Raw genomic sequence first — 11829 nt, forward strand, 5'->3', positions numbered from 1 at the left:
AATGCAGAAACCATTTCAGAGTTTAATTAGGGAGATTTTGGAACCTCAATGAGTGTTCAACCAATTTTATCATAACTAAAGGCCTTTTCGCTTCCCCTTTGTCTACACAATCATTTGCAATGCAGTAGAAAAATCCCCTTCTCTCTCTGGTAAGCTTAACCAAGTAGGATAGTCAGCAGGAGTGAGGTCACACTGGAAAAGGTTTTTTAAAGGTTTTTCTAATACCTTTAAAAATTCAAGTTAGGTTTTAATGAGCATGGCAGAGGACTTAGATCCCCAAGGGGCGAATCAATTTTGTTTTTGCACTGTTGTACCTTTAGTCTGTGAAATACCACCACCTCAACAGACTGCTCAGTCGCTACCTTGAGCCCCATATTCCTGAAAGAAAGAACGTGCCTACAGCCGATGAGTTTCTCTCACCAAAGGTTCCCAAAACTGTCCAGACATTTCATTTATTTCAATAAATGTGAGGGATGGAGGGAGGGGAAGGAAGTAGTTGCTTTTTCAGCAGCAAGCGAGGTGTGAGGCTTAAGAGGGCTCCGCAAGTGTTGGGAAAGTGGGATATGATATGCTTCATGATTTTTGTCTTTCCCTTGGCCCTGGGTCAACTACTGGTTCACAATACCACAGACACACTGTGGTTTAATGGGATGAGTGGTGGACAGAAACAACAAGAGGAAAAGAAACTGCTGCCTAGCAGCAGCAGATGAAGTGAGAAATGCATGCTCGCTTTCCGTTTTATTACATATATGCTGTTGAGGGGGGTTTTAGACTGCGGTGGTTAGAGAGGTATATTTCTACCCTTTATAGGTCACACAATTGCTGCATCGTCTTATACTATCTCAGATCACCATGACTGCTTCTAAAAGCATCTTATGCTTCAGATGGTTTCTCTGGACTTTACTATGTTACGTTCTCTGCCTGCAGTAAGGAAATTATATACTAAAGATTAACTGACTATGTCATTTCCTCTCCCCAGGATACCATGCAGAGAGGCTACCGACCTGCTCTTGATACTGGCAGCTCAAGCCTAGGAAGAAGAAAGTCTGGCACTGGGTGAATGCATGTTGTTCCTCCATTCAGCAAAATACTTCACCATAGGTCATGACTAAGTAACATTCTGCACTGAGCTCTTGATCTAGATAATATGTGGATCCTTTAGAATCTTTTCAGATTGATCTTCAGTGATCATCTTCTCATGAAACCTACAAAGTCATCTTGTTTACATTTGCAGACAGAAATAAGTGCACGTTACTGTATATTCTCCAATGCTCTAAGTTTCTTGTAGTGTCTTTCCTGACTTACTGAATAATCAGTTTGTTAGTCTGTGATATTTTCGATTGAGTACAGTGAATCAGTGCATGCTGCGTCAGCACTTCTACCACTAAGCTGTATCCCCCCTTCAATTCTTCACTAAAATGCACACTGAGCATCGACAAAGGGTTCTGACCACATTTTTCCATAGATCTCAAGTGCTCAGAACAGAATTTGGCAGAGGATGCTGAACAAATGTCCCATTCTGTGAAGGTCTTAAATGGTGTGTAGAACCCAGAATAATGTGAGTTCACCTAACATCACTTTTATCTTTCCTAATTTGCTGCATTCTACATTTGACTTAGTATTTACATCAAGTGTATGAGTAGTCATTATTTTCATCTTACTGATAAGGAAAAAGAATTTGTCCTAAGCCATGCAGCTTGTATCTGGTCAAGGTAGACATGTAGTACCCTTCTGCCTGCTTTCTGTAGGTTATTAATAACTTCCCCTCTCTCTGTCCTGTCTGTATGTTATTTATAATTTGCCCCTCTCTTTGACTCCTATTTGTATGCTATTTATAATTCTCTTCTCTTTCTGACTCCAATCAGTAGGTTATTAATAATTACCCTCTCTGTCTTCTATCTGTATGCCATGCTTACTTTCCTAGGTACTTTGTTTATCTTTGGTAAACCTAAAGCAAGGCCTTGAAAAATATGTAATTACATGAAGACAGTTAACTCTTGATCTTCAAATGATTCCTATTGATTAGAAATTTTCATTTTCTTTTGCTCCAAATTCTATTGAGTACTTTCTTTCATCTAGAGTAAAGAAATAATCTATACTTTCACTACTTCATTTTTTTCTTCCAAAATGAACATAATCACTGACCAAAGTCTAAAGCTAAATTTAAATTTCCTGACTTCTCAGCATTTATCTGATTTTGACCTTTATGTAATTCTCAGACTTCTAGTACAATGTGACGCTAAGAATGGCTGGCATTTCATTTTTATACGTAGTTATTTTATAAACATTTTGTAGCTGTTCTATAAGAAATTACTTGCAAGTATAACGAACACATACAATAAAGCCATAGCCAATTCAATGTAATTGCCCTGGGTGAATTATTTTACATTTCTTTAGAAGGAGTCCTGTAATTCCTTTTAGACTTCTTGATTACCCAGTATGTGAATACAATGATGAGTATATGCTATTTAAATTTTCTTCAATGGCAAAGAAAAGTCTCCAAAATTAAAGGTCATTTAACATGAGTCCTTCAGTGCATTATTATAGTTAATGGGATAGGCAAGATTATGCTGAGGTAAGATAATTTGAAAATCTATCGAGTTTACAACAAAGCATATTTCTTACTTGTGTCCTATGCTTACCACTGGCAGTTTATTTTTCTTTTCTACATGTTCGCTTCCAGACCCATGCTGGTGCATCCGTCTCCAAGCAGAACTGTGGGTGGATAAAATGTGAAAGATACAAGACAAGTTACAGGATTTTTATGGTTTTCTAAAGCTGGGAACTAAATCTAACACTTTATGCATGTCGGTCAAGAAATGTGCCATCACGCTATGTTTATAGACATAGTTCTTAACACTTTTTTTTTCTCAGAATTGGTACTTAATCATTTAAAACAAACTACATGTATACATAAGTTGACCAAGGGAAATAAGGTGCTGTCAATCATATGCAGCAAGAATGAAAACGAGAGAATATTCCTAGTTTTTTTTTTTTTTTTTCAGGGAAGCCAGTAAATAAATTTACATGCAAATAATATCTGCTTAGATTAGTTTTTAAAATCTGAAGTACACAGGTTTTGAAGATTGACTTCTGTTGGGTTGGGGGGACATCGGTCTGTAACGTCAGCAATTGGGGGCTGAGATAGGCTATTGTTGAATTCAAGGCCTGACTGTGCTAAAGAGAGACTTCAAAGCTTCTGAACACACTTAAGCAAAACCATGAGTCTAAAATGAAAATTAAAGAAAGGTGTTATTGCTTAGTGGTAGAACAGCTGTTCACATCTGTAGAGTGCTAGTCTCAATCCTGAGTATTACAATAAGTAAATTAATAAATATATTTCTTTTTTAGTGCAATTGAATTTTTGCATTTGCTGTGGGCTGTAACAAACACAGTAAACAGAAGGCTTTGTGCAATATATATTCTTATTTGACTTAAAAGATCAGCAGTGAGTTCTAATCTCAAATTAAGTATCAAACAAGACACTTTCTAACAGTTTTCCTCTTTCTTCTTTCCTTTTTCTTTTTAATTTGTGTCTGTTAATATGTGTGTCTGCATATGTGTATACATGCATGTACACACATGCCTGAATATTTCCTAAAGCAGGTTAGTATCATTATACTTGCTTTCTAGACTGAGTCTGGAAGTATTAATTTCCTTTAAGTTTTAGATAATATTAACTTTAATAATAGATTTACTAAGCATGTTAACATATTTTTGGAAAAAAAGATCTGTGAGAAATTGCCAATTATATATCTACATTTCATTTTGTTCTTCCAAATTATGAAACATGGTGTGTACATTTTCATGTTGGATCATTAAATTCATTTTAACTGACATACTTTCAAAACTGAATTGATAAATTAAAGAACATAGAGGCTAGAAATCAGAATATAATTATAGAAGCAAAAGAAAAGGCAAAGTAACCACAGTGTTTGAAGAAAGGTTGTCATTGGGAGATATTCACTGCCTTGTTGGAGGCTCATAGCTAATTCTTTTTTTTTTGTTGTTCTTCTTGTACTAGGTCTTATTATTATTATTTATCATTCTTATTCTTTGTCTTCTTTTTGAAAATAACTTTTATTTGTTGAATATGTTGTACATGAATACAAATTTTTCAATTATTATTATTATTCTTTAATCTTCTTTGCAGTCCAGTTGTTATCCTCCTCCTGGTCTGCACTCTGACTGTTTCACATCCCATAGCTCTTCTGCAGCCCCCCACCCCCAGCCCCCACTCTTGTCTCCATGAGGATGTCCTCCCAACCCTCCACTCCCTCCCCATCAGACCTCCTCACTCCGTGGGGCCTCATGTCTCTCAAGGGTTAAGCTCTTCTTCTCTCACTAAGGTCAGACCAGTAAAGCAGTCATCTGCTTTATATGTGTTGGGGGCCTCATCTCAGCTGGTGTATGCTGCATGGTTGGTGGCTCAGTGTCTGACAAATCTCAGGGGTCCAAGTTAGTTGAGACTGCTGGTTTCTCTATGGGGACACCCTCCTCCTCAGCTTCTTCCAGCCTTTCCCTAACTCAACCACAGAGGTCTCTGGCTTCTGTCTATTGGTTGGATTTAAGTATCTGCATCTGACTCTTTTTTTTTCCATTTTTATTAGGTATTTAGCTCATTTACATTTCCAATGCTATACCAAAAGTCCCCCATACCCACCCACCCCCACTCCCCTACCCACCCACTCCCACTTTTTGGCCCTGGTGTTCTCCTGTACTGGGGCATATAAAGTTTGCGTGTCCAATGGGCCTCTCTTTCCAGTGATGGCCGACTAGGCCATCTTTTGATACATATGCAGCTAGAGTCAAGAGCTCCGGGGTACTGGTTAGTTCATAATGTTGTTCCACCTATAGGGTTGCAGATCCCTTTAGCTCCTTGGGTACTTTCTCTAGCTCCTCCATTGGGAGCCCTGTGATCCATCCATTAGCTGACTGTGAGCATCCACTTCTGTGTTTGCTAGGCCCCGGCATAGTCTCACAAGAGACAGCTACATCTGGGTCCTTTCAATAAAATCTTGCTAGTGTATGCAATGGTGTCAGCGTTTGGATGCTGATTATGGGGTGGATCCCTGGATATGGCAGTCTCTACATGGTCCATCCTTTCATCTCAGCTCCAAACTTTGTCTCTGTAACTCCTTCTATGGGTGTTTTGTTCCCAATTCTAAGGAGGGGCATAGTGTCCACACTTCAGTCTTCATTCTTCTTGAGTTTCATGTGTTTAGCAAATTGTATCTTATATCTTGGGTATCCTAGGTTTGGGGCTAATATCCACTTATCAGTGAGTACATATTGTGTGAGTTCCTTTGTGAATGTGTTACCTCACTCAAGATGATGCCCTCCAGGTCCATCCATTTGGCTAGGAATTTCATAAATCAGGGTTAGGGTTAGGGTTAGTCTTTTCAGCTCCTTGTTGGGCCTCTCAGAGGACAGCCATGATAGCTATCTTCCTGTCTATAAGCACACCATAGCATCAGTTAGGCCTTGGGGCCACCTCCTTGAGTTGGATCCCAATTTAGGCCAGTCACTGGACCTCCTTTCTCTAAGCTTCTTCTCCATTTTTGTCCCTACAGTTCTTTTATACAGGAATGATTCTGGGTCAGAATTTTTCACTGTAAGATGTCAACCCCATCCATCCACTTGATGCCCTGTCTTTCTACTGGAGATGGACTCTACAAGATCCCTCTCCCCACTGTAGGGCCTTTACTATCCCTTTGTGTCCTGAGAGTCTCTTACCTCCCAGGTCTCTGGTATATTCTAGAGGGTCCCCCCCCTCCTATCTCCTGAGATATCTTCACTCCTGTTCTTCCTACCCAGTATATGATCATGTTCCCCCTTTCCCCTCCCTGTCCACTCTCCCACACAGATCCTCCCCTTTCTCTGCCTCCTGTGATTATTTTCTTCTCTCTCCTAAGTGGGATTGAAGCATTTTCACTTGGGCCCTTCTACTTGTTAAACTTCTTGAGTCCTGTGGATTGTATCCTGTGCATTCTAAACTTTTTATGCTAATATCCATTTATTAGTGAGAACATACCATGTATGTCCTTTTGGGGCTGTGTTACCTCACTCAGGATGATATTTTCTAGTACTATCCATTTGCTTGCAAAACTCAGGTTTTCCCTCATTCTTAATAGTTTTTCTGTAGCCATTCTTCTGTTGGGGGACATCTGGGTTCTTTCCAGCTTCTGGTTATTTATTTTAAACATGTATCATAATATATTGCCTTCCTAAAACTCTTCTTAGCACCTATACTCTGTTTCCTTCTCAAGCTTGTGGTCTGTATTTATAATCTGCTCTTCCCTTACTCCTTTCAATTCCTTATAGATCCCTCTTGGCTCCTTTTGAAATTCATGGGATCTTTGTTTTATTAATTTTTGTTACATGTATATACACATTCATACACACACACTTCTAAATACTTAAGTACAGCATGTTTAGTTTTTATAATTTTTGTATGCATATTTTAACAGGGATTACCATTTGGTTTTGAATAAACCATTGGTATGCTCTTCCTGGGAGAAGTTACAATTTCTCCCACTGTCAGCATTCTTTTATAGAATAGTTTAAAGATTACTGTGTAAGTTCTTTTAAATCCTGTTGTAGGGTCCCTGCGGGCATCTCTGCTGGAAGGGGATGAGCCATGTAGAGGTGAGAATGGAAGCTCTGTGCAGCCGGACTTGTTAGTCAGAGTAGATCAAGACTCCTAGCGAGTCTGATTCTGAGGTTTATGCTTCTTACACATTTAAACAGGAAAACTCTAGTGAAGGGTTTCCCTGTGACAATTATCACAACAAAAGTTTAGGCCTAGCTGCATAGAAACTCCCTAGTAAAGTTGCTGGGCACCTATGACCTTTACAATGAAAATTAGCTCTATTAGCTGGTAAACAGAGCTCAGGGCAAGAGCCTAAGAAGAAAAACATTCTAATAAGTGTAAGGATAAATTCTATTGGTTGAGGAAGCAAAGAAGATGGGACATTGTTTCGTGGAATGAGTTCTATTCACTGAGAGCAAAGCCCAGTATATTGCCTAAACAATTCTCAGTATTTGGGAAAATTTCAGTTTAAGCTGGCTCCTAACAAGATATCTCAGGATCACAAGTCATTTGTCCACTTTAACAAGGCATTCCAGGTGACCAGGCATCATTCCTTTCCCCTTGTTGAAGAAAATAGGCCCATAGATTGGCAATCCTGGAATCTTCAATGCTTACTCGAAGCTGTGCTACCTACAAAGTTGTAGTTAAATTCAGCAGTGAGTCTATCCAGTTCCTCCTCTTTGTTGTTGTTGATGAAATTGCTTGTCTGTTTTTTTGAGAATTTTACAGGAGCTTGTAATGTGTTTTAATCAAGCACACTTCCTCTTTTCCCCTCTGTCAATTCCTCCCGTCTCCCCAGCCACTCTCTCCTCCAATTTCATATTTTCTCTGCTTTTTTGTGTCTGTATGTTTGTTTTGTATGTTTTTGTATGTTTTGTATGTTTGTATGTCTTGTATGTTGTTAAGCTCATTGAGTCTGCTTACTGCTACCTGCACATACATGAGTACAAGATCATCTACGGAAGCATGTGTGTCATAGTTAGGGTTTCTATTCCTATGAAGAGACACCATGATTATGGCAACTCTTACAAAGGAATGCATCTAACTGGGGCTGGCTTATAGTTTCAGAAGTTTAGTCCATTATCATCATGACAAGAAGCATGTCTACATGCAGGCAGCCATGGTGCTGAAGAAAAAGATGAGAGTTCAGATCTTCAGGCAGCAGGAAGAGAATGAGACACTAGGCTTGTTCCTATTCTATTGGTTGAGGAAGCAAAGTACATGGGACCTCTTTTATTGGGATGATTTCTGTTCATTGAGATACAAAATCCATTATTAAGGCCTAAATAATTCTCTGAATTTGAGGGAAAATTTAGGTGGAGCCTGCCTCCTAATAGAATAGCCCTATTCCTATTCTGCATAGCATCTGAGCATCTGAGATGTCAAAGCCTGATCCCAGTGACACAGTTCCTCCAATGCTATACCTACTCTAAAAAGTGCACAACTCCCTATAGTACCAGTCTGTATAAGCCTTAAGCGGTCCATCTTCATTCAAACTACCACAATGGGTAACATTTGAGAGATAACATCTCTAAAAAACAGACTGTCCTTCCCTCTAGCAGTTATTGGTTATGCCAATGGTTCCCAAGCTAATGGTGGGACTTCATGAAGCTCTCTATCCACTACATAGAGAATTTTAGCTGTCTTGATTTAGTGTTGGCATTGTTCATGCAGTCATAGATGTTGTGGGTTTATGTGTGAAAGGATGTCTCATGTCCTATAAATAATATTTTTACTTCTTATGTCTAGTACCTCTATGTCTTAAAATCTTACTGTCTCTCTCTTGTGTTAGCAATACCTAAGCTTTGAGAGAGGACTGCAATATAGTTGACACATTTAGATGAAAGAAAAGTCTCTTCAAAAACAATAAGAACCAATTTTAATTTGATGGTATATGGGCTTCTACATTACATCTCTATGTTTTGTGTTGACACCTGTTTACCATGTGCATCACAGATTTCTACATGTAACTCTGTGCAAAGGGATCAATGACAGGATACATTAAAAGGGGTTTTGGGTTTTTCCAACAGTTTTTTTTATTTCCTGTGTGTGTCCAATTGTGGGTTTCATTATTAAGCAACATCTATTATAAGGAAGAATTCTCAGATGAAGGTTGAGTGATTCACAAATCTACATGCATAAATATAAGAACTTTCAGGACAGTGTATTGCTATGTCTATGGGGCAGAATAATAGTGGCAGAGTCTCTGCTAGAGCCAAAGACCTAGCCAACCATAAGTTTTTGCCCAGGTAAGACTAAAGGACATGGGCTTAGTCCTGTGGTGTGCACCTTAGGGCAACCAGTATGTGCCTGATTCAATAGAATTAATAGGTATATCTTGACAGAAGACACACAGTTCACAGTTGAATAAGTCTGCTTACCAGTTTTTGTCCCCTTGGTCATGAATAGAATCCACCAGCACTATGGGGTCTAGCTAGTAAGGATGAAGCTTTCATGCCAGTATAAGATTGATTTTTCCATGTCCTATTATTCAAGTATTTCACATCTTCAGCATGAGTGTATTAATATCAAGTTCTGGAGAGTAAACAAGAGAGAGCTACAACCATATCATCTCACTAATCAACAACTCATAAAGGGATAACCGAAACCTGGCAGTGAGATTTTTATTTGATACTCTATTATGCCTGGGGAAACAGCTCCATTTAAACATCCTTCATACACAGACACAGACACACACACACACACACACACACACACACACACACACACACACACACACAGTAACACACACCTTAAGAAGCTTCCACAGTAGTTTTTTTTCATATAACATTTTCAAAAGTTTTTAATGTTAGTTATTCCTCTATCTTTATTGTCTGCCATGCCCTCTTACTACCACCATTTTTTATAACTTCTAATATTTTGTTCCTCTATGTTCCATCATTATTCTCTTGAAATTCCCCTATGGTTCCTAAAAAATATACACACCCTCTGTGAATACTACTGTTTAAGCATATATCTAAATATTCAAATCTAGCATCCACATACACAAAACACAATGCAAGCTTGGTCTTTCTGGGCTTGTGTTACCTCAATCAGAATGAATATTTTTACCTCCACCAGTGTCCCGAAATATTTTATTATTCTTTTTTTCTTTATAGCTGAAAATATTCCATTATACACACACACTATATATATATATACATACATATATATATATTCATATATATATTCAGAATCTATTCAGTTGTTGATCAATATTTTTCATTTTCCATTTTCTGATTATTGTGAATGCAGCACCAATGAACATGGGTGATCAATCCTCTCTGTAATACAATACAGATTGTTTTATGTCTAGCAGTGTAAGCTTTAAACATATAGCTTAAAGAAAGAAAGACAATCCAAGATTATGAAACTTGATTCTGGTTAAAAGTGGTACATATTTTTGGTTGTGAGCCTAGCCTTTAATGGCTAAGCCAAATGGTGAAGCAACAATATGAACTAACCAATGCCCCTCAGAGCTCATGTCTCTAGCTGCATATGTATTAGAAGATGGCCTAGTCGGCCTTTATTGGGAAGAGAGGCCCATTGGTCTTGCAAACTTTATATGCCTCAGTACAGGGCAACGCCAGGGCCAAAAAGTGGGAGTGGGTGGGTAGGGGAGTGGGGTAAAGAGTAAGGGGGACTTTTGGGATAGCATTGGAAATGTAAATGAAGAAAATATGTAATTAAAAAAGTGGTATATAAAAGTTCATGTCTTGAGCATCCAGATTAGAAGTGTTGTAGATAGTAATCTTCAATGTGTATAGAGAAAACAAACCTCCATTTGCAGGAAAACTAGGAGAAAATGATTAGAATGTAAGAGGGAAAATAAATCTCTGGCTAATTTTGTATCTCTGAGCAAGATTATAACAGGTCTGAGCTTCAATTTCCAGTCCTAGGAAGTGTGGAAATGTTATAAATAAGTGTTTCTTTCCATGGCGTCAATTTTATTACTTTATTAAACTCTGTCTATAAGTCAAATACTCAGAGATTTTTGAGTATTTTTCTGGACAAACATAGTAGATACATTGCTAAGAATTATTAAGGGACATAACATGAGCAGAAAGAGATATCTTTAACACTATTGTCTCCTTAGATGGCTGCTGTGTGGAAGCATAGGCCAACAACCCTGGAGTGTTTGCCAATCTGATAACTCACATGGCAAAACTTACTTTGTTTCCATAGTTTCCTATTGTCTTAGGGTTTCTGTTGAAATTTTAGGATGCAAAGAAGATGACCCTTCATTCATTCCTATAACAAAGACTTTTTGTCTATGTAACTTATTTTATAGCTGCAAACTGAAAGCACATTCAAGGACCATGTTGGTACAAAGAGAAGCAAATTCTTCTCATGGAATATCAGATTTGGATAATTTATTTATAATAAACTGCGTAGGCTTTATTTTGCAGAGTGAATTTCTTTCTAGGAAGCATGAATGTACCTAGTAAAATATTCATGGAAGCTTCTGTTTCTGTGACAATGCTCCATCAAGTCTTTCCTTCTTCACAGTTGCTATTTTATCCACTTTCCATTTTACAAAAGACATCAGGGGATATTTGCATCACAGAAACATAGTAACATCAATAATTCATTTAGAACTAAAGTTTAGAGGAGAAAGACAATTACTTTCTTTGAATGACATTTTGATTTGTTTCATTTTTGTTTAAAACATTCTATTGTCTTCTACATGCAAATGTTAATTTGGTCACTGTTCTCAGTATTGCCTGAGAAACAAAGGTAATTTAACCAGTTATCTATCTGTCTTTCTGTCTATTTGCCTATCATTATCTATCTATCTATCTATCTATCTATCTATCTATCTATCATCTATCTATCTACCTATCTATCTATCTATCTATCTATCTATCTATAATCTAATTTATGTGTTATCTTCTATCTATTATCATGCAGTTTCAATTTATTCCTCAATATCTTAACTATTGCATTTTATTAAATGATAAACAGAAGAATACAAAACAATTATCCATTTAATTTTAAAGAAGAAGATAGCTGGTGGCATGCCGCAGACCTTTTGGGTCCCTGTGTCTGCGTGGAACGGGGTCTCTCGACGTGGGTGGGCAAAGCGTGGATGAATGACAGACAGACACACACGCAGGAGAGTTTGTGTGAAATCTGAATGTAATTTTACAACTCGAGCATCAGACTTTTTATGCAGAGGACAATAAGGAAGTTGGGTGACATATTCGCAAGGTACAATTGAGGTAACCAGAATCTTA

Source organism: Mus musculus, chromosome 17, assembly GCF_000001635.26.
Source record: "Mus musculus strain C57BL/6J chromosome 17, GRCm38.p6 C57BL/6J".
NCBI lineage: Eukaryota > Metazoa > Chordata > Mammalia > Rodentia > Muridae > Mus > Mus musculus.